At 42.4% G+C, this 18,605-nt stretch overlaps 2 protein-coding genes across 14 annotated transcripts in view; both read left to right on the top strand.

The window, feature by feature from the left end:
• Positions 1–18,605, top strand: part of LOC100114742 (neurocalcin homolog) — a 156,488-nt gene that overhangs the window by 80,900 nt on the left and 56,983 nt on the right. The gene's annotated exons all lie outside the window — the stretch shown is intronic.
• Positions 1–18,605, top strand: part of LOC100679718 (neuronal calcium sensor 2) — a 144,906-nt gene that overhangs the window by 82,086 nt on the left and 44,215 nt on the right. The window contains exons 2-3 of one of the 13 annotated variants that reach the window (XM_016985755.3): positions 6,020–6,060; positions 13,915–13,947. The exons of 11 other annotated variants lie outside the window; for them this stretch is intronic. The gene's annotated coding sequence lies outside the window, so the exon portion shown is untranslated. The remainder of the gene's footprint in view (positions 1–6,019; positions 6,061–13,914; positions 13,948–18,605) is intronic. One more of the 13 variants, XM_008209129.4, reaches the window with a different exon arrangement.

Genomic DNA, 18,605 nt, shown 5'->3' with positions numbered 1-18,605 from the left:
GACACGGGCTAAATTAGTCAGATAAAAGCAGATGTTACCGTTGGACAGTAATGGACCAGTCTTCCGTGATGTAATTGGATAACACTATGTTGGCGCTTGTCTCCTTCGCGCCCAGACTGATGTCGTGCAGTTATGCTACGTTACGAATGTACTCGGTGTTGCCTGTTCATCATTTTGAAAATAAACCGACGTTTGATAGTATAGCGTGTAGCTAACCTAACCTCAAGAAATCTTGTCTAAACGCGACCGACAGCACAGCAATTAGAAACAGAAAAAAGAGACGCGACAGCAGCCTTGCAATCTTCCATAATCGAGACTCGCACACATACATCACGCAAAAAAAGGAAACGAACACGAGTGAAGAGAGAGAGAGAGAGAGAGAGAGAGAGAGAGAGAGAGAGAGAGAGAGCGAGAGAGAGAGAGAGAGCGAGAGAGAGAGAGAGAGAGAGAGAGAGAGAGAGAGAGAGAGAGAAAAAAATGCGCTCGCGTATACTCAATGTTTTCCTCGCGCGAGTGTCAGGGTCTTAACCTCGATGTGTGTGTGTGTATGTGTACACGCATCTCGAGTCGTTCTAAAAAAGGCCTTTTGCTCTGGTTTTCGCGGCGGCGCGTGCGTGTGAGTCGTATGGAAGGCTGCCGCGAGTTTGTAATACGAAAAAGAATAGCTACGCGCGAGGGGGGTATCGATGTAAACAGGAGAAGTGGCTCATTGTGATCTAAAATTGGCGGGAGAGATTCAAACATTTTCGTGCGAGGGGAGAAGGAGGAACCGAGGAATTTGGTAATGCTGGAGTATCGCGAGGTAATTTCGGCTGTTAATGTGGCTAAACAAGCGGGGCTATGAGATGTTATTCCGGGCTACCGATCGCACGTGCAGATTAATATATTATTGGAACGAAGTTAATTGTGACTTGGCACTTTATATTTAGCGTTCGATGATACAGCGAAGAATTTTAATTAATGTTAGGAGTAAAATCGTACTGAATTATTGATTTACATGATATTTTCACGAGAAAACTTTTATTAGTAGATATGCAAATTTTTTTCATTCAGTGCAATCTAGAAAATTTACTGCGCCAGAAGACGTCCATTTAAGGTGATTAAGCGAGCAACATGATACCTTCATTTTGCCTACAGAATCGCCTTAACTCCCGCTGAATTATACGACAGTTTTTTAATCTTTGTAAATTTAAATTTTCCCGGGCTGTAGCTTATGCCTCAAGCGCTCATTTCCTGCCCACTAAATCACTCACTCAGCGAGTGATCCGTTTTTTAACTCCTTTTTTCCTTCTCCCACAAAAAGCACAAGTAACTGCATTTCTCGCGAGAAAATTCCCTCTCGAAATAATTCACCCGCAAAAAGCTCACTCCTACACAGCGACTTTCGCAGATTAAATCAGGCTCGACTTGGAGCTGCGAAAAATCCTCTCAGCCGTGCGATACTGCGAAACACAAAGCCGTCGGGCAAGCAGTCCATAAAATCTCCATACAAATGTGGACCAGCAGCTCTCGGGCGATGATTTTTTGCGTTATACATTCTCACCACGTGTGAAAGCCGTGAGCAAGTGTATACGCGAGGAATAGAAAGGAACGAGACGAACGAGGAAACAATTGATAGAGCAAACCCGTGTATCACGGATTTCGTTTTCGGGACATCCGGTTCTTTTTTTTTCTCTCTGCGTCGAGGCTATACGGATCGGTTCAACCGCACTGCTGAGCTTCGCCGATTTTATCCAGGTCTTTGGGGAGCTGCAGGATATAGGCAAATTGAATTATAGGGGAAGCGTGTTAATTATTCGGTTTGCGTTTTATCGCACGCTTTTGGAGGGTAAAAAGTTGCCCGAGTGTGGGCTAATCTGCCATCTAGATTCCAGAGCTTTTGATTACGCTTCTCTGATATTCATCGCGATAGTGCATCGATTTTTTTTTCATTTTTCAATGAAACTTCAAATTGAATCCGTGTTTACGTATCGAGAGGCTTGAAATATTGCTTCAAAGAGTATTCAAAATAATTGCTCTTGAGTGTGTAACAGCAGAGAATATTTCTTGCTAACACTTTCGAGAGCAGCACGTGTTCGAAATGCGGAATAAATCTACGGCGATCTCGGCTGTACGGAGAAGGAAAAAAGTGTTCATGTGTATGTATGGAATCCGGACACTTGTAAATTTAAAACACAGCGTGTTATTTTAAGAGCCTAGACTGACACTGTAATTGTTTACATCGAGCCGCTGTAGCTATTTTTAAATCCTTGATAGATTGTAGCAGTTCATACATAAATGTATTAGGGCGCCTTCATGCATCTTTTTTGCATTTTTTAAAAGTGATCAATAGTCAGCGATGCCCTTAGACTTAGTCTCGTTTATGCGAATATTGAAGCACATACGAGTTGCATACTTGTATAAATGTTTTTTGCTCCACTTGTGTGTACCCGGATTATGTGTCTTTAACTCGAAAGGGGAATTCACAATACTGAAAACGTCAAAGTAAGAAAAATCGCCGAGATTATATTCCGGGGGGAAGCAAAATCGGAATTTGGAAGCACTTCAATTCTCGAAAGTGAAAAGTTCGCCGGATATAGGAGAGAAATTAAAGAGTAGGCGAACTTTCTGATGTATTCAGTTTCTCAGCCGCATCCGTCGTTCTTTGCTTTGGCATTCGAGGCATTAAAATGTAATTTCCTGGAAGAGACGTGATACGAATTTCCGAATCCCTCGCGGACTCTATGCTAATTCAAGAGGAAAAAGGCGAACTTAGATTGATATCTCGTTTTGTCATTCGACTTGCATCTTCCCTAAATACCAAAATTTCCTCGTACTCTGAACGAAAATCAAAAGCTTCGCTCCAGCTTCCTTATAAGCGCATCAATTTTCACCTTACCACCCGAATCTTAAAGCGTCCAATTGCCAAGTCTCGCAATACATTCACGTTGCGCAAGACAGCACAGCGAGTGAAAAAAAGTTTCACCACTGACCTAACTCCACACGACATCCTTTCGAATGGCCAAGCGCATAGTTACGATACTGAGCCGTACGACACACTACATCTCACGAGTCAAAAGCCAGGCATTCAACTTTCATGCACTTTCCAGTCGAGCACGCTGCACACGTGTGTGTGCGGGTTATTCGGCTCTGAGCATCGATTGTCTGAAAATTTCAGCCGATCGATGCAGCGCCGAGCCTGGTATGTGTGAACGTCCCCGACGGAATGGAGGCACACACGGAAGGAGGACTTAAATTGCCGATGACGACTTTGACGCGCGCTTGTGCCTCGCGTATACGTCCGACGACGGGGGAAAAGCCAAGTGTGCCTCTCGGCTATTTATAGATCCTACATGTAGCTCGCTAGCACTGATTAAGTGTGCCCGACCTTTTTTTCGGGACACGTGTCCGTGGGATTGTGATTTTTTTGCTGTTCTCGGGAGGGAATAAGGATTTGGAGGGAGAAGCGTTTGAAGAATCTAGAATTTTCTTGGAATGCGGAGGGGCTTCGAGTGAGGAGCGGGAATGTTGGGATATACGATAAAGAAAGGAAGTATAGTTGTTGTATATTCGGAAAATAATAAATTCTTTGATTGAAATTCCGATGCGTTTTTTATTGCCTCGTATGTAGGGCACGACATTTCCGACGGTTTAAGGTTGCGGAATTTTAAAGGATCGCGACTTTCGCCTAGTCTTGTATTCTCGGTGATACTCGTTAAGAGTGTGTACGTTTTATGACTCTGGCAAAAGCGTGTAGGTATGTATTTCGTCGAGAGTTCATAAAAAATTCACTCGTCTTGCGACGTTACGTAGCTTCATATAAAAAGATGCACTCGTAATTCTTTTCATTTGACGTTCGTAAATTTATGTACGCGTACGTTTTATGCGCGACTATTGATTTTTATTTGAGATTCTACTTCTAATCAGTTTTATTATGTTGTATAAATCGATGTGTTAAACCTATTAGCAACTTTTTTTTTAATTTTAAAGCGATAAGAAAAAGAGACCGACATCAATCAAAAAATTGAAATAACACATCTACCAACACTTACACCCGTTAAAAAAACGCGGTAAACGTGACATTCCCGCCAACAATTCAAATTCCAGCCATATCCTCCGTTATTTACTCCACACGCATACATCAAACCCACCGCACTTTTACTCACCGACCAATTAACCCAGCGGCATCACGAATCAAGTGCCAAATTTCCCAACTCCGCCCCCGCTATTCACACATACGGCCTATACAGAAACGCCAATTAACTATCTATCGCGAGAGAAAAGGAAAAAAAAATCGCGCGCAATCAACAATGCACAAAATCAGGTGTACGTCGATCGATCGCCTATCTGATTGCCTAAAATCGAGGCATCTCTATAGGCGCGTACGAGAAGCTGTGTAATTACCGTTTCGATGATATAAAGCCAGGCGCGCGCGTGTGTATGTGTCTTAATTGCGTGCAGTAGGTATACATGCGGGCTCTTAACGGTGGCGGGCAGATTGATATTTAGCGATGGGGTGATGAGGGAACGGGATTTAGGCGGAAGTATTTGCTTGTTTGCGTCGGGAAGATTATTGCGGCAGGTATAATGGATGGATAAATAATAGCTGATTTGAATATTGCCACGTGTCGGTGTCGTCGTTATAAATCAATCAGGAGGAATAGTCTGCGAGGTATATTTGACGAGCTGGTAATGATACCGGGTATTGATTCCGAGAGAAGAGATCAGCTGTGTGTGTATGAAACGGTTTGGACTAGCGACGCTAGGTGGCGCATCAGCACTTTCGTATTTTCCTTCATCAGTATCTGCGCGCCGAGTGCATTTATACCGGGGGGTCGCCTATGCCAAAACTGCCTTGTTAGGCCTGCTTATTGGGCCGCTCACGCTGAATCTATCGGGGCAAAAAATATGTTCAGTCTGTCGTGGAAAAAAAGCCACCAAGGATACCCTCAAGGTATACCTTCTCCCTGTACTTACAGCTATCTCCAGCAGTACACTGGCTCGCACACACGAGAAGATACAAGCCTACATCCTCTCGATTAAGACAATCAGAGCAGCGCGTGTTTCAGCTCGCGTGCAGCTCGGCAACAACGTTCTCGCGCTACCGCACGTCTGACCCTACGCGAACCCCATTCACTTGTCCTCGAGTCTCTCATATACACCTCTCTTTCTCTCTCCCTCTCGGCTGAGCTAAAAGGTGAGATCCGCCAGAGATATACGTATATAAGCATCAGCCTACGTATACGTGTGCGGGTAATTATTATGATCGAGATAATGAGGCTAATGCGGAGGAGGTTTCGCGATGGCGCGATAATGAGTGCTTTATGTGCTGGCTTTTGTTTGTTGCGTCTCGTCGTCTGCGGTTTCGAGGGAAAACGGTTAATTAGGATTTTTCGTCGCTCTCTGGCCACTGCTGGAAAATTATGTAGGGAAAGGGGTCGGCATGATTAGACCGACGCCACCGCTACTACTGCTGCTGCTGCTGCTTTCGTGAAACTCGAAACCGGGTTTATTTATAACCCCCTTTTGTGCGCGCGGCGCTAATGTTATTAACGAATAAGGCTTTTCCTTCTAATGAGGTTATTTTCGAGCTGCGCGGATACATCGACGGATGAAAATATTTCGCTTTTGATTACTTAATGGAGCTTGAATTTCTGGATGTATACGCGCTGAGATAACGCGTTGGTTTATGACCCTATGCACTCCTTTTTCCTTTTCGTTATGACGCCAGCCCACGTGAGCTTTAGACCTTACGCTCGTTCTCTCTACTTGTAAAAATACGATGTGTGTATTTCGGTTTGCTTTTTGTGTATGACTACTGCGATGATAGTGACATAATTTTCCTGCGACGTATGGGGGCAGTAACATGTGCTGCGATGATTATCCGTATCCTTATAGCTTTGCTGAGGAACGACAATGATGGTATCGCTGTGTTATCTTTGTTTTTGGAAGCTACTTATTAAAAGTGATGACAGGCGTTCTTCGTATTTACGTACAGTTTACATAAATAATTGATTTTCGTATCCTTTTTATGTTTCAGGTGAGTTACGTGTCCACTACCTAAAAAACTGCTTTTGCAAAGTGAGTCGATCTTCAACAATTTCACATAATTCCTAAGATACACAAACCTGTTAGACGTTTCGTGAACTTAAATACCTTCGATCGAATAATCTCTCGTCGAGCAGTAGTGTATAAATAGAAACGAAAAATGCAATTCACGAGACACTGACACGATAAGCAGGCGTGTCGACGTACCGTAAAACAAAATATCCGAGGGGACAATCTTAATTGAGCTTGATCTAGCAGATCTTTGCACACATACGTACACTACAAAATATTCCGCAAAATACTCCGTAACATCAAAAATCTCGCATATTTTTACTTCAAACCTAAAAAAAATTGCTGCATGAATTCGCGCGAATAAAAAAGGAGGTCAAGCGTTTCTCAACCCGACGGCTACGTTTTATGTATTATCAAAAGCCTCGCAAAAAAAAAAAATTCAAAAACGAAAAAAGAACCATGTCAGACAGGCTTTCAATCATCGCGAGCGTACGTTCGACCCCGGGCTCCTGAAAATTGCAGACCTTCGCGAGTCTCTTACCCCCTCGCATACGTGTGTGTGTGTGTGTGCGTGTCTACCTCTCTCGGGAATTTTCCTCCCGATGCAAGGGAGGTCACGGCTTTAGTTTTCCCCTCGTTTTTCCACGTGCGCGCACACATACTCTCTCCGGTTTATCTAACTAGGCCTTTCTTTTGACACACTTACGCGCGCGCCTCTCCCTTTTTTTCGAGGCGGATCTGAGGGGAGAGTCTATGACGCGCTTATTCATTTTGTATTAGGTTTTTTTTCTGCTAACGGCCTTGGACCGACGAGTATAGTTTTGTTGTATGGGGGTTGGCACGTCATATTTTTTTTTAGTTTGGTGGAGAGGTAGAGGTGTAACAAATTAGTGATTTGTGTTAGCACAAAAATTAAGAAAAAAATAAAGACTTGAATGATTCTTTGAGCCGAATATCAAAAGTTTTTCCGATTCCTCATTATTTTTTCATGGATTGATAGCCATCGTCGCCTAAAAAATATTCGAATTCCCCTTAATCAAGACATCTGTCGTGATAAATTACGAGTTTGAGTTATCCACGTCCCTAAAATCATTCACGCATCCCCCGCATTACGTATTAAAACGGGCTGTCTATCAAAATTTCAGGGACCCCCAATTTATCAGAGATGCCTTAATACAGTTATACGCTGGAGAGAACGCACTTGTCAGGTCATGCAGAATCAAGATAAATTAAAGCACACATTTCCCGTCCATTTAGTATGTGCGCTATCCTTGGAGATTTTAACTGATCATTCGCTGAATTTTTTACGCCGAAAGTAGAAAATAAAAAAAACGAAACGCTGGCTCGATGAAATAATTACAGGCCTATACTGCACAGGATATAATCGTTCTGAATTATGAGCTCTCGTGATCGCTTTCAATCAGCTATAGATAAGATAATCTCTCACGATCACGCCAAAAACGTTCCACTCTCTCCTTTTCTGTGAAATTGAGAAACGTATCATCTTTCCACTATTTTTCTTTATACTCAGCGTCACTTTATACTCAGCTGTTTTTTCATTCGGCCTATTCTTTCTACCCTTAACTCATTCTTATCTTGATCCAACAGTCGTCGTCGACGTTATTCCTTTTTTTCGACTTTTTACTCCTTCATTTTTTTACCCGTTGTTTTATTTTTCCACTCGTGAAGCTCCTTGGTTCTCTGGCGAGATTTTTTACCCCACGACGCCGGCCTTTTGTATTCACCGCAAATGATATATTCGCGTAATGCTTCTTACGTTTATTTTCTTCTTATCCCTCCCGCGCGTAATATATCTCGCGCAGCGGGCCCTTCTTCATGCTTATCTAGATTTACCATTTCAAATTTTTCGTTTTCGTCTGTGCTCGACGTATGAATATTTTACTTCTTTGTGGATTTCCTGTCGAAGATAAGGCATTTTCATGGCTTTCTGAAAGATAATTGAATACCATCCTTTATGATTTTACGCACTTATCGAAAAAAGCTTCTTACACAAATAATAATGGTATATATTCACGGTAAAGTGTCTCCCACTTCACGAACGGCCAAATCCAGGGCGATAGCGTTAAAAAAGAAATCTCCTGAAAACGAGCGTGAAGCCTCGTGAAAAAAAGTAATCTAAAATTCCAATTTTCATTCAACGACCCGCTGTAAACGAAAGATTGCATCCCGGATCCGATCTCTCTCTCTCGCGCTGTCTCGTGCCTCTCTTGAAGCTCCCAGCCCGCGCGGCATCACGAGCCTATACACACAGCAGCGGCAAGTACTCTCGCAGCGAAAATAAAATGAAAATCGATAAACGCCAGCGCAACACACGAGGCTGATATAATTATTCGCCGTGGTGTAGGAAGGGGAAAAAAATAGCAGCGGCATCAGCCTCAATGAATCGTAGACGTCCTCTCTTTCTCTCGTATCCTCACTTCATCATCCCCGCAGTTTCCTCACGCGAGAGCTATTGATTTTTCATATAGTCTCTTTCTCTCTTCAAGAGAGGCGTAGGGGAAAAAAGGAGCGAGAGTCTATGTATAGCAACGACGACGATGAAGACGAGGTCTGCCAACAAATGAGACCCTTAGGCCGGACGTCGCGTTCCTTCTTCGACGTCGCTTCCTTATCTGTGCGTGCGCTGATAATGAAATTAAGGCCGCCTCGTGACGTCAGCTTTTGTAATAGGCGATTCTGCACAAACACACAACGCACACCTCGCCTTTAGAACTTGCAACTGGACTGTGGTCGCTGATGCATTGTTTCGTTCTTTCCTCTAAGTGGGACGATGACAAATGCCTTCTTGGGCAGCACCATCGGGTGTATCTGATTCCTGATGAACCGACTCCAAAGTGGAGCGAACAAGTTATTGTGTCTCGCGAGGAACGTTGATGCTTTGTTGCTTTTCGACAATGTAACTCGCGAGCTTTGTCAGAATTAGAAAATGCGTCTTGTACGTTGAGTGAAATATATTGCTCGTAGGGATTCGGAATAGCTGTGCTGGTGGTCTTGTCACTCGCTCTTCCTTGATGCTGAGATCTCTCATCGATTAGTCTGCTAATGACAGCGATTAACAATGCTCAAGCCTGCCTCGGGCGACGACTATCGACTCCTTTAGAGATAGAGACGGTACAGTGCATTTAATAATGTGGGTCAAATGGCTTTCACGTTAGCACCTCGTCCTTTCATGCAAGACTGATCATCAGTTGGGAATCTTCTGATGATGAATTCTGTATTCTATTTTCGCGATAAAAAAATGAAGACTAAACATAACTTCAAATCTGGCTGTCTCAACACAAGTTTATCAGATGATTCTAAACAGTACATTATAGCAAGATCATCAAAACAAGATCAGTCAATCTTGAAATCAAGTCGACACCCGCTAATTATCGACTTATCAAGAGATACACACGTTTTTTGCCAACGGAATAATTGATAGTTCCAAAAGAAACATTCAGTTTCGCTGACTCAGTAAAAAAAGAGAATCACGTTGCACAAAACACAGGAAGTCCAATAAAAACCTATAAATAACGCTGCAGATCGTCGGGATGATGTCAGCTGTTTCTTGTACAATCACAGCCGTGATCAACGCGCAATTTGGCTCGCATACGCACACAAACACAGACACACACGCCAGGTCTATTAAACTTTTTTTCTTCAACCGCGACGTGTTCACCAGCGAGTGAATGGCACTTATCAAAATATCAGAAGCGTTAGCTGTCGCGCGCGAATAGCGTGTTATTTTTATTTTTCAGAGGCTTCGGCTTCAGACGCACGTATTCTGAAAGTGATAGATGACATAGCTTGTTTTTTCTTTTTTTTTTGCAACGAGTGCAGCGCGGTGAAATATTACTTTCGGACTACAGTCCGTTGCAGTTTTAATTAATGTCCTCGTCGAGAGCGTATTGAATCAGCTTTTATGATTAATGTCCATTGTTTGTTTTGGGTATTTTTAGATTTAGAACTGATGATCATTCACTTTTCGGGGAGTATTTCAGGCATTTATCACGCAAGTTTTGAAATAATACAAGCCGAATCCGTTTGCGTGAAAATTTGAACGGGCCATTAAAACTTTAAATTTATGCATCGCCAGGTGAGCCTCAATTCAGGCTTTCGATACCGCTGGGAAAACATGCTGTGGTATTAGAGTAAGCAAGTTTCGCAAACCGCTGCAGAATTGACTTCGAGTTTACTTACACATGGCCTGTGTCTCTCGAACAGACGTTGGATTAACGGGACTTTATCTTTAGCTAAAAAAACGACTCGCTGCGTGTGTGTATAACGAAAATTAACGATGTAACTTTGTCCTATCGAAGATAATTCTCGAATGGAAATTCTTTAATTAACGCAGGGTGGGGTAAGAACTAAGCCAGGAAACTTTATACCTCGCAATAATTTTAACGCGAGTACATTCGATTCCAATTTTAAATAAATCTCGTTTCAGTGTGCGACTACACCTTTAACGTCTAAAAAAAGCTCGACTCGCAATCAAAATTTAATCGAATTTGTATTTTTCGCGGATTGAAACTGTCACGGTGGCCTAAACATGCGAAGCGTAACCGGCGTTTTAATATTTATTGCGATGCTCGCCCGTCTGTACAGGACACACGTTGGGGCCGTGGCGTTGAAATTGAAATTCGCGCGCAATTTAAAAGTTTCGAAATCCCGCGGACTGTGAACGAGGATATAAACGGTGGAATTACCGACGGGCTCGAATTAATGAAAACTGTCATTGTTTACAACAAGTGAATGCATTAAACACGGGAAATATGCTGGAAGATGCATGCAATAAATTGCACGCGGTATGAATATTCATATTTGGAAAAGCTTTGTCGTGCCATTGATCATCCCCCGGTGGATTTAAACCGACACCTTCCGACGCTTTCGCCTCTCATGCGGGGGATTTTCATTTATTTATTTATCGTTGATTTTTTTTTATAAATTTTATACGCTGATTACGTCTGATCCAATCGTTAAATATTTTCGATACCGATACGCCATTCAAGATACGTTTTGTAGGTTAGGTAGCAAAAAATTAACGAAAAATTATTCGTATGCCATCTCGTTATCACTTGATCGTTTCGATCTCTTTAATTTCCAGCCTTTTGACTTTCTGGGTTAATGATTTCCACTCCAGCTCGGAAAAGGCTGCACTCGACTATATTCCGACGAACCGATGAACTCGCAGCCTCTTTGTCATGTTTACACACTCTCCCCAACGCTTCGATTGTCCGTCGCAGCTCCGCGAGGCAAAATATGCTTCTCTATTTTTCGAGCCTCGAATTCCCACGGACGCGTAATTGCATCAGCGTATTATCAGTTTTTGATAATTAAAACGCTCGTCCCACCGAATCAATAGAGCGACGCCGAGGCAAGGCTTCATTATTGGATTATAATGGCAGCGAATATTTAATTATGTAATGCCGAATCGACATCTGATATTTACTTTATGAAACAAAAAAGAGTGAAGTATTTTCGTTCACTCTCGTGGCGTAGCCTCTAAATTATTTACAGCATTTGCAACGTAATTCGAGAGCAGTTTGAGGAACCTTTCGAGCCGAATATCAAGTTTATTAAAGAAAAGTTTGAAATTGCGCAACTCTCCCGTCGGCCGAAACTCGCCGACGAAACTCAATATTAGCTCTCCGGTCACGAATCCGTCGATTGCGGCAATTCGCGAGGGACACTCTCGAAACCGGCTCTCTTTCTCGCTAAATAGAAAACCAAATGCGCGCTAAGAGGGAGAAATATTTCGCGAAAGAGAGAAAGAGAGATTCCGCTTTTGTTCTAGTTCCGCGTGCGCGCGGTAATGCCTTCGTGAAAACACTTGGCTAGAAGCCCGCGCTTACAAAAGACTCAGCCGCGCTTCTTTTTGCTGCGAGCTTTTATTCGTGTTTCGCGTTCTTAAGCGCCGGTTGCGTTAACGCGAGGAGGAGGTATAAAGGAAATGCGACTTTTAGCGCGACTGACTCTATCCTGAGCTTAATTAATCAGGAGGTTATTCAGCTGGATTTGTCACAATTTTTTTTACGCTTGATAGAATGAATCATTGCTTATATTTTCATGCCTGGATATTGTATTTCGTCAAAGGCTCTTTTTGATAAATTTTGGGATTAATGGCGCGCAGTGACGTAATTTTAACGAAGACGCACGCGATCGATGCGTTTAATGACGCATTAAAATCGAATCCGATTTAATGCAATGAAGCTGTGTGTATATGCGACGCAATATTCTCTAAAACGAGTTCTAATTGACGAATAGAAAACAGCTTCTGCCTTTTCATTAGACGTATTATAAAACAATAGAGCAATAATTCGTTTTGGCGACGCTGCTATAAAGAGGGGAGGACCGAAATGTTATAATGAATCACGCACTGCATTATTAAATTTCCAATTATGCAAACGTTTATCGATCCATTGTATGTATGTATGTGTCTGCGTGGAGAATGTATAACGGGAATAACAGGCAGTTTGCCGCATAGAGAATTTTGGTGTTCGATTTGATTTTCTAACGCTAAAAGTTTAAATCCAAATTGTAATCGGAATATTTGTAATACCCGCATCGGTGCCATTCGCGTAATTGAGAATCTTCACGGCTGACGTCAATTAAATCGAACGAGCTTATTGTTATGATGTAATTGATAGTATATACGTTAATCAACATTTTCACTTATCGAATACGAGATTTCCGCGTAGTTTACTCTCGCGATCACGTATCCATTATTATCGACTGCATTGTACTCATTATTCAAACAATGCACATTGTGTTCGTTTCAGCATGATTAACCGCAAACACAGCGCGAATTTTTGAGTATAAAATATCCGATAACACATCGTCACTCCAAATCGAAGCTTCCTCACCTCGAAAAATACCGCGTAACCAGTTCTCCACTCCCGAACCACAGCGTCTTCTGGCGACAATTTCCCAAAGCACAACGTATGTTCGCAGCCCTTGTACCCGAACCCTCTCAATTCCCCCCTAACGTTGTTCGCTTTCTCCAGTCTCCGAGTGTAATACACACTCGAGTCCTCGCTGTAGCTGTGGTGCCGCACGTATTTCGCATCGTCTGCTCGCACTTGTGACTCCCGTATACACTCAGCAGTGATTGATGACTCGTCGCAGAGACTCTCTCTCTCTCGCGACTTACTTAATAGCTCGGTGATTTATCAGGGCATCGGTTAGAGTAATTATCATCCGGCGTCGCAGTGGTGTATCCGACTCCCCGAGAGAGATAGAGGCTCCTTTATGACTGGTTCCTCGAGGTGAACTGCGGCTCTGAATCGTGCGCGGCTTCGGATGCTTTTCCCGCGGATCGTTTGTATCCTCTGCTCTACAAGCTTAGCCTCGGTTTCTCGTAATGTAACGAGTTACGTTCGGGGACTGTGGTGGTATGCTCTACGGGAGTCGATGCGAATCTTCTTTCGTTGCGGTGCGGTTTGGAGAGATTTGGGCTTGTGGGTTTTGGACTGGTTCGATGGTCGGAGTATAGGAACGGCGATTTTTATTTTGCTTTGGATAAGTTTAACAGCATTTTTTCATTAGTTTAATGGAACTGCGACACTTCACGGGGTATGATTTATGATTTTTTAATGGCATTACTCATTCACGCGAACTGCGGCGCATTAATAACCTGAATAAAAACTTTATAATACCGTTGGCAATTAGGTTGTTTATTAAACAGTAGCTATATTCTAAGGATAAATAAATGATGAGCATTTCACTTTCTTCCTAACGAAACAAACTCCTATTCCAACTTCCGTTTGTTGTCCAGAATAATTGAACCGCTGTAGCGCACACTGAGAATATAAAATTGTTCATTATATCGAATGCTTTTAATCGAGTCTAATATGGTCACGCTTTCCTTTGTTGCAGGTGAGTTATTGATTCGCGGGACGTACCAGTCGCGTAAGTTAATAACTTTTATTTCAACGCACAAGCGAAAAATTCGCGTTCGTTAAATTAGTTGATTAACGCAGATGGGCTAGTTTTTTAACGAAGTTAGTTCTCGTCGCCCATTAGGAAAAAGTCGGATTAAAGAGTCTTTGAAACGTCGAGCATTAGACATAATCTCGGATTACTCGGCGATTAGGGATAACGAAATAGTCCGGTTTCAGCTGCGATTCTCCGTTTTATATAATCTCATTAAAATCTTGACGATAAACTCTAAAACAATCGCCAGCCCTGACTCAAATCAAAGCTCGACTAATCAGTACGTAGCAGCGCATAGAAAGAAAACTTCCTCTCTGCGCACCACTCGCCGAGTCCCGGCACGCATATACCCTCCCAGAGCGAAAGTCCCATCCATCCGGCCAGCTTCCATGATTCCTGCCACGTATCGGCCCCGCTCATTACGCCGCGGAACTTCTCTCTTTCTCTTATTTCAGTTTTCTCTTTGCCCATCGCCGCGATGCGAGCCATTGTGTATGCCGCGCGCGCAAGTCTCGACGGCTTCCTGTTTCGTTACACACACACACACGAGCCTCTGTACTGCCGGCCAATCGATTTGGACACAGACGGATACTGCGCGACGCTACGTGACGTATATACTGTACGTCGATTTATGGCGCCGATGAGCTGTGCGGGTGGGTTGAGAGAGAGAGAGAGAGAGAGAGAGAGAGAGAGAGAGAGAGAGAGAGAGAGAGAGAACGCTTGAAGTGCGTGTGGTGGTTGTTATTGCGGATCGATATTTTTCATAAGTCCGGCGAGACGCATCGTTGGAGGGTATTGGAAGTCAAGTCTTTTATGGAAAAGTGTGTCTGCAGCAAACGGCAGAAATTGTCGCTCTTGGACTACGTTTGCTCAGATGCGCTGGTGAGCGTTAGTCATTGCTAAGTTGACACTTTTAATGGCTCTTGATACTCAGCGAATGTACTCGCGCGCGCGAGAGAGGGAAGAATATTGATGACTAGTCTGTGTTTGAAATTGCCTCGGGAATATTATTCGAGAACATTTAGCAGCCGCGTTTCGAACGATCTCCAGTTTGAAATGGCTTTCGCATGTTATACGGCTTTTATTTATGGACCCGGGTATATCGCTCTAAACGGTATCCTTTGTATAGAGCTGTCCGTAATCGAATGCAAATATTTCCACAATGGGTGTGTGTAGCAATTCTAACCAGTTGTTTGAAATGACCAGAAGCTTTTCAATTTTCGTGTCGGCTCATCCTTCATCTTTATCGCGGCGTCTATTGTACAGCCGAATCCATCATAGTGAGGAACCTGTCGATAGGCGCTTTTTTCGCATCCGCGAAAAGGTCATTTCCGGCCTGTGACAGCAGCTGCGTTGTGTACTATCTCGCGTTCCCCAGCCAATATCTTTCATATCCTCGCCATAAAAGATCCTAGAAAAAATAACAAGAAAACGTCGCACATACACGCATTGAAAAATCTCGAAACTTTCAAACATCGTATAAATAACCAAGCGTCTCTCTCTCTCTCTCTCTCTCTCTAGTCTCCGATATATCGACACAGCGTAGCGCGAGCCTACATTCATCCGCTGCTGCAGTCGGTGGAGTTTTACGATAACGCCCGTGGAACTCTCGGGCTCATCCCTTGCATTGTCCCGCGCACTTGTTTTCGAAGGTATTACGTCAACAAAGTGCGCCGTGGCAGACAATGGAAGAGTCGTCTGCATTATTCCCTCCACGACACGCTGACGTTCTTCCTCTCGGCGGCATAATGAATGGTCCCGGCGCGTGTTTTCCGTATACACCGGGGCAGAGACGCGATGTCGTACAACGAGCATTATCGTCACTGCGCACAAGCGCGCAGAGTTGACTAGCGTGTCTTTTTTTTCCGTTATTGATTCGCGAGTTGCGAGTTTTCGTGGCGGTTCTTTCTATTCTGCGGAGGCTATTGAACGACGTACGTGATTACACGCAATCCCGCGAGCAAATTGACACATTTCGATGCCGCCGAACGCGAGAGCCATTATCGATGATTACTCAATTATCAGCAATTGAATATTCAATCGATAGTATATGCGCGCTATTATCGATGCGGTATTAAGTCATTTTTCGAGCGTTGAATATAATACCGACGGCGCAGGTGATCAGGAGGACTCGTATCTATTGATCACGAGGGCAAAGGAAAGGAGGATAGCTGCCGATGCTATTGATGTAGCCGTTTGACCGAGCTTGTTGTCACGTCTGTTCGTTGACCTCCTGCAGCGACGGCTGATTTTGTGTCCTGTTGCACTTGCAGCTCTGTCCGCTCATGCGAATCCTCCGCTTGATCAGCCCTATCTGTTTTTGTGCTGGGGTCCTTTTGATATCGATGTCGGCTTTTATTGCTGATTAGTATGATCGTCGATATTATCCATAGTTTATTTTCTATTTTAGTGTGCAATATGAGAGTCTGATCGTTATTAAAAAAAAATTAATTCTCCTTCTCACACCGTTATAACCTCTACCGATAGCCACCAAAACCAAGCATCACCTCTCCGTATCATCATTTTACACAGCGGGCTAGCACTCCGAATATAAATACATCTCAGCGCGCCCGGAAAATTGAATCGCTCGCCGCTAGCCCCGAGTCTGTCGCCTCCATTATCGATCCTCCGTTCAAGTTCGCTCCCCGCGAATCGGCAAACAGGTGGACGCGACGAGAGCGCCTCTCGTGTGCACTTGCTGTACAGGTATATACTGCTGAATGTCTAACTGTATACATCCCTATACACTTTGTGCGCGCGCTTTCTGTCTTTTGGTATATCTTTCTAGTGAGAGCTTTTTTCATATTTTCTTTTTCTGCCCTTTTGCGAGTTCTGGATTATCCGCGGCTGTTTCCAGCTGGTTGGGCTTGGCTTTTGGGCACGGATATTGTTCTGATGTTTGGCCGGAGACTTTTGATTTTTATTATTTTTTTTTTTTTAGCATATACGGTTTTATATGGATACGTGGATTTTCGCGGAGTAATGCAGTTTGAAAAATAAGTGAGAATAATATCTGAAAGCGTTCAATATTCGCGTTTGATTGTTGGCTCTGTTTTTATTTTTATAAACAAATTTTTCACCGTTGGAAAGAGCTTTTGAATTGCACTCGATCGCTTATTCACCCCGAAGCGCGAAACGTCATTGACGTTGCTTCATTTGAAAAAATGTTATTTAGCGCTGCGAAAAATACGAGGATAAAATTGGCTTTTAAAATCGAATTTGAAAACACTTTTTTATCGTGAATTTTCAAAGTCTCTCGCGTATGAATGTTAAAAAAATCAAGAATTTCAAGCTTTCCATCTCGAACAGTGTCCATCGTAAAAGAGGTCAGTTTCAATAGCCTACACAGCATTTTATGACGATATCAATTGTCTGGAAAATTGTTCATCCCCTATACTCTGCTGACACGAGCATCTGCGTTTCCTATGTTATATCTGCAGCCGCTGACCTGATGTGACGCTCTATAAATTTCAGTCAAAGAAAATGAAAAAATGATACTAAAAATGTCGTAAATGAACACGTCGCAAATATATAAAATAACGACTATACTAAATTTTTAATACAGATTCTGTGTTTGTGCGGATCTTGCGCTGCATCCGGTAGTTATTTTTCTCTCTTCTTTGCGTTAGCACATTCAGTAATAAATATACTATGTGCATTTAAGCGCGCCACATTTTAAGGTTAGAATTTTCAAATTTTGCGCCACGAAAACAACCAATCATGATAAGCTTTTAGATATTTGCTACTACAGCGCCGCCATTAACCAATCACATTTCTCGATTCATCAGAATCAACCAATCCATTTTCACACTGAGAGAAAAGTAACATTTTAGCAAACATATATGTTAACTGTTAACATGGCTGCCCTTTACGATTTTTCATAGACATTATGAAGTAATCAGATAAAAATTATTAGAAAACACACCTGTATGAATTTTATTAATGCTGAGTAACTTTACAGTGATATAATGTCAAAATTCAAAATTTTGTCTTTCATCGGTCTTTCGGGTCTAAATACTAGATCAGTTTTAGAGATAAAATAATGATTGTAATTCCAACTGATTCAGCAGCCTCTGGCATTTCCAAAAAGGTATATATCAACTAGTTTATCACTATTAATTCGAAAGTTATTGGAAAAATTCAAATCTGAAAAATTAATGATTAGGATATGATGTTTAACCATTTTTCCAACAACTTTCGAACTAATAGTGATAAACTAGTTGATATATACCTTTTTGGAAATGCCAGAGGCTGCTGAATCAGTTGGAATCACACTCATTATTTTATCTCTAAAAGTATCTGATCTGGTATTTAGACCCAAAAGACCGATGAAAGACAAAATGTTGAATTTTGACATTATATCATTCCAAAGGCACTTTGCATGCTTCCTTAGGTATATTCAGTTGCTTTCGTTCTATTATTAATGATTTATTGATTATTCATGATAAATAAACCCTCAAGAATATTTTTTGTATGAAAGAAGATGACGGATTTTGAGGTTAGGCGGTACGAGAGAAACGCCATCTGCACGCAACACTACGCACGATAACCATAAAATTCATATGTTAACTATTACATACATATATTTCCCGCAATATTTTATATGTATATTATAGAAATCTATAGTATACATA

Source organism: Nasonia vitripennis, chromosome 5 (genome assembly GCF_009193385.2).
Source record: "Nasonia vitripennis strain AsymCx chromosome 5, Nvit_psr_1.1, whole genome shotgun sequence".
In the NCBI taxonomy this organism is placed as follows: Eukaryota; Metazoa; Arthropoda; class Insecta; order Hymenoptera; family Pteromalidae; genus Nasonia; species Nasonia vitripennis.
Note: the sequence above shows the minus strand (reverse complement) of the source record. Positions and strands in the feature narration are given on the sequence as shown.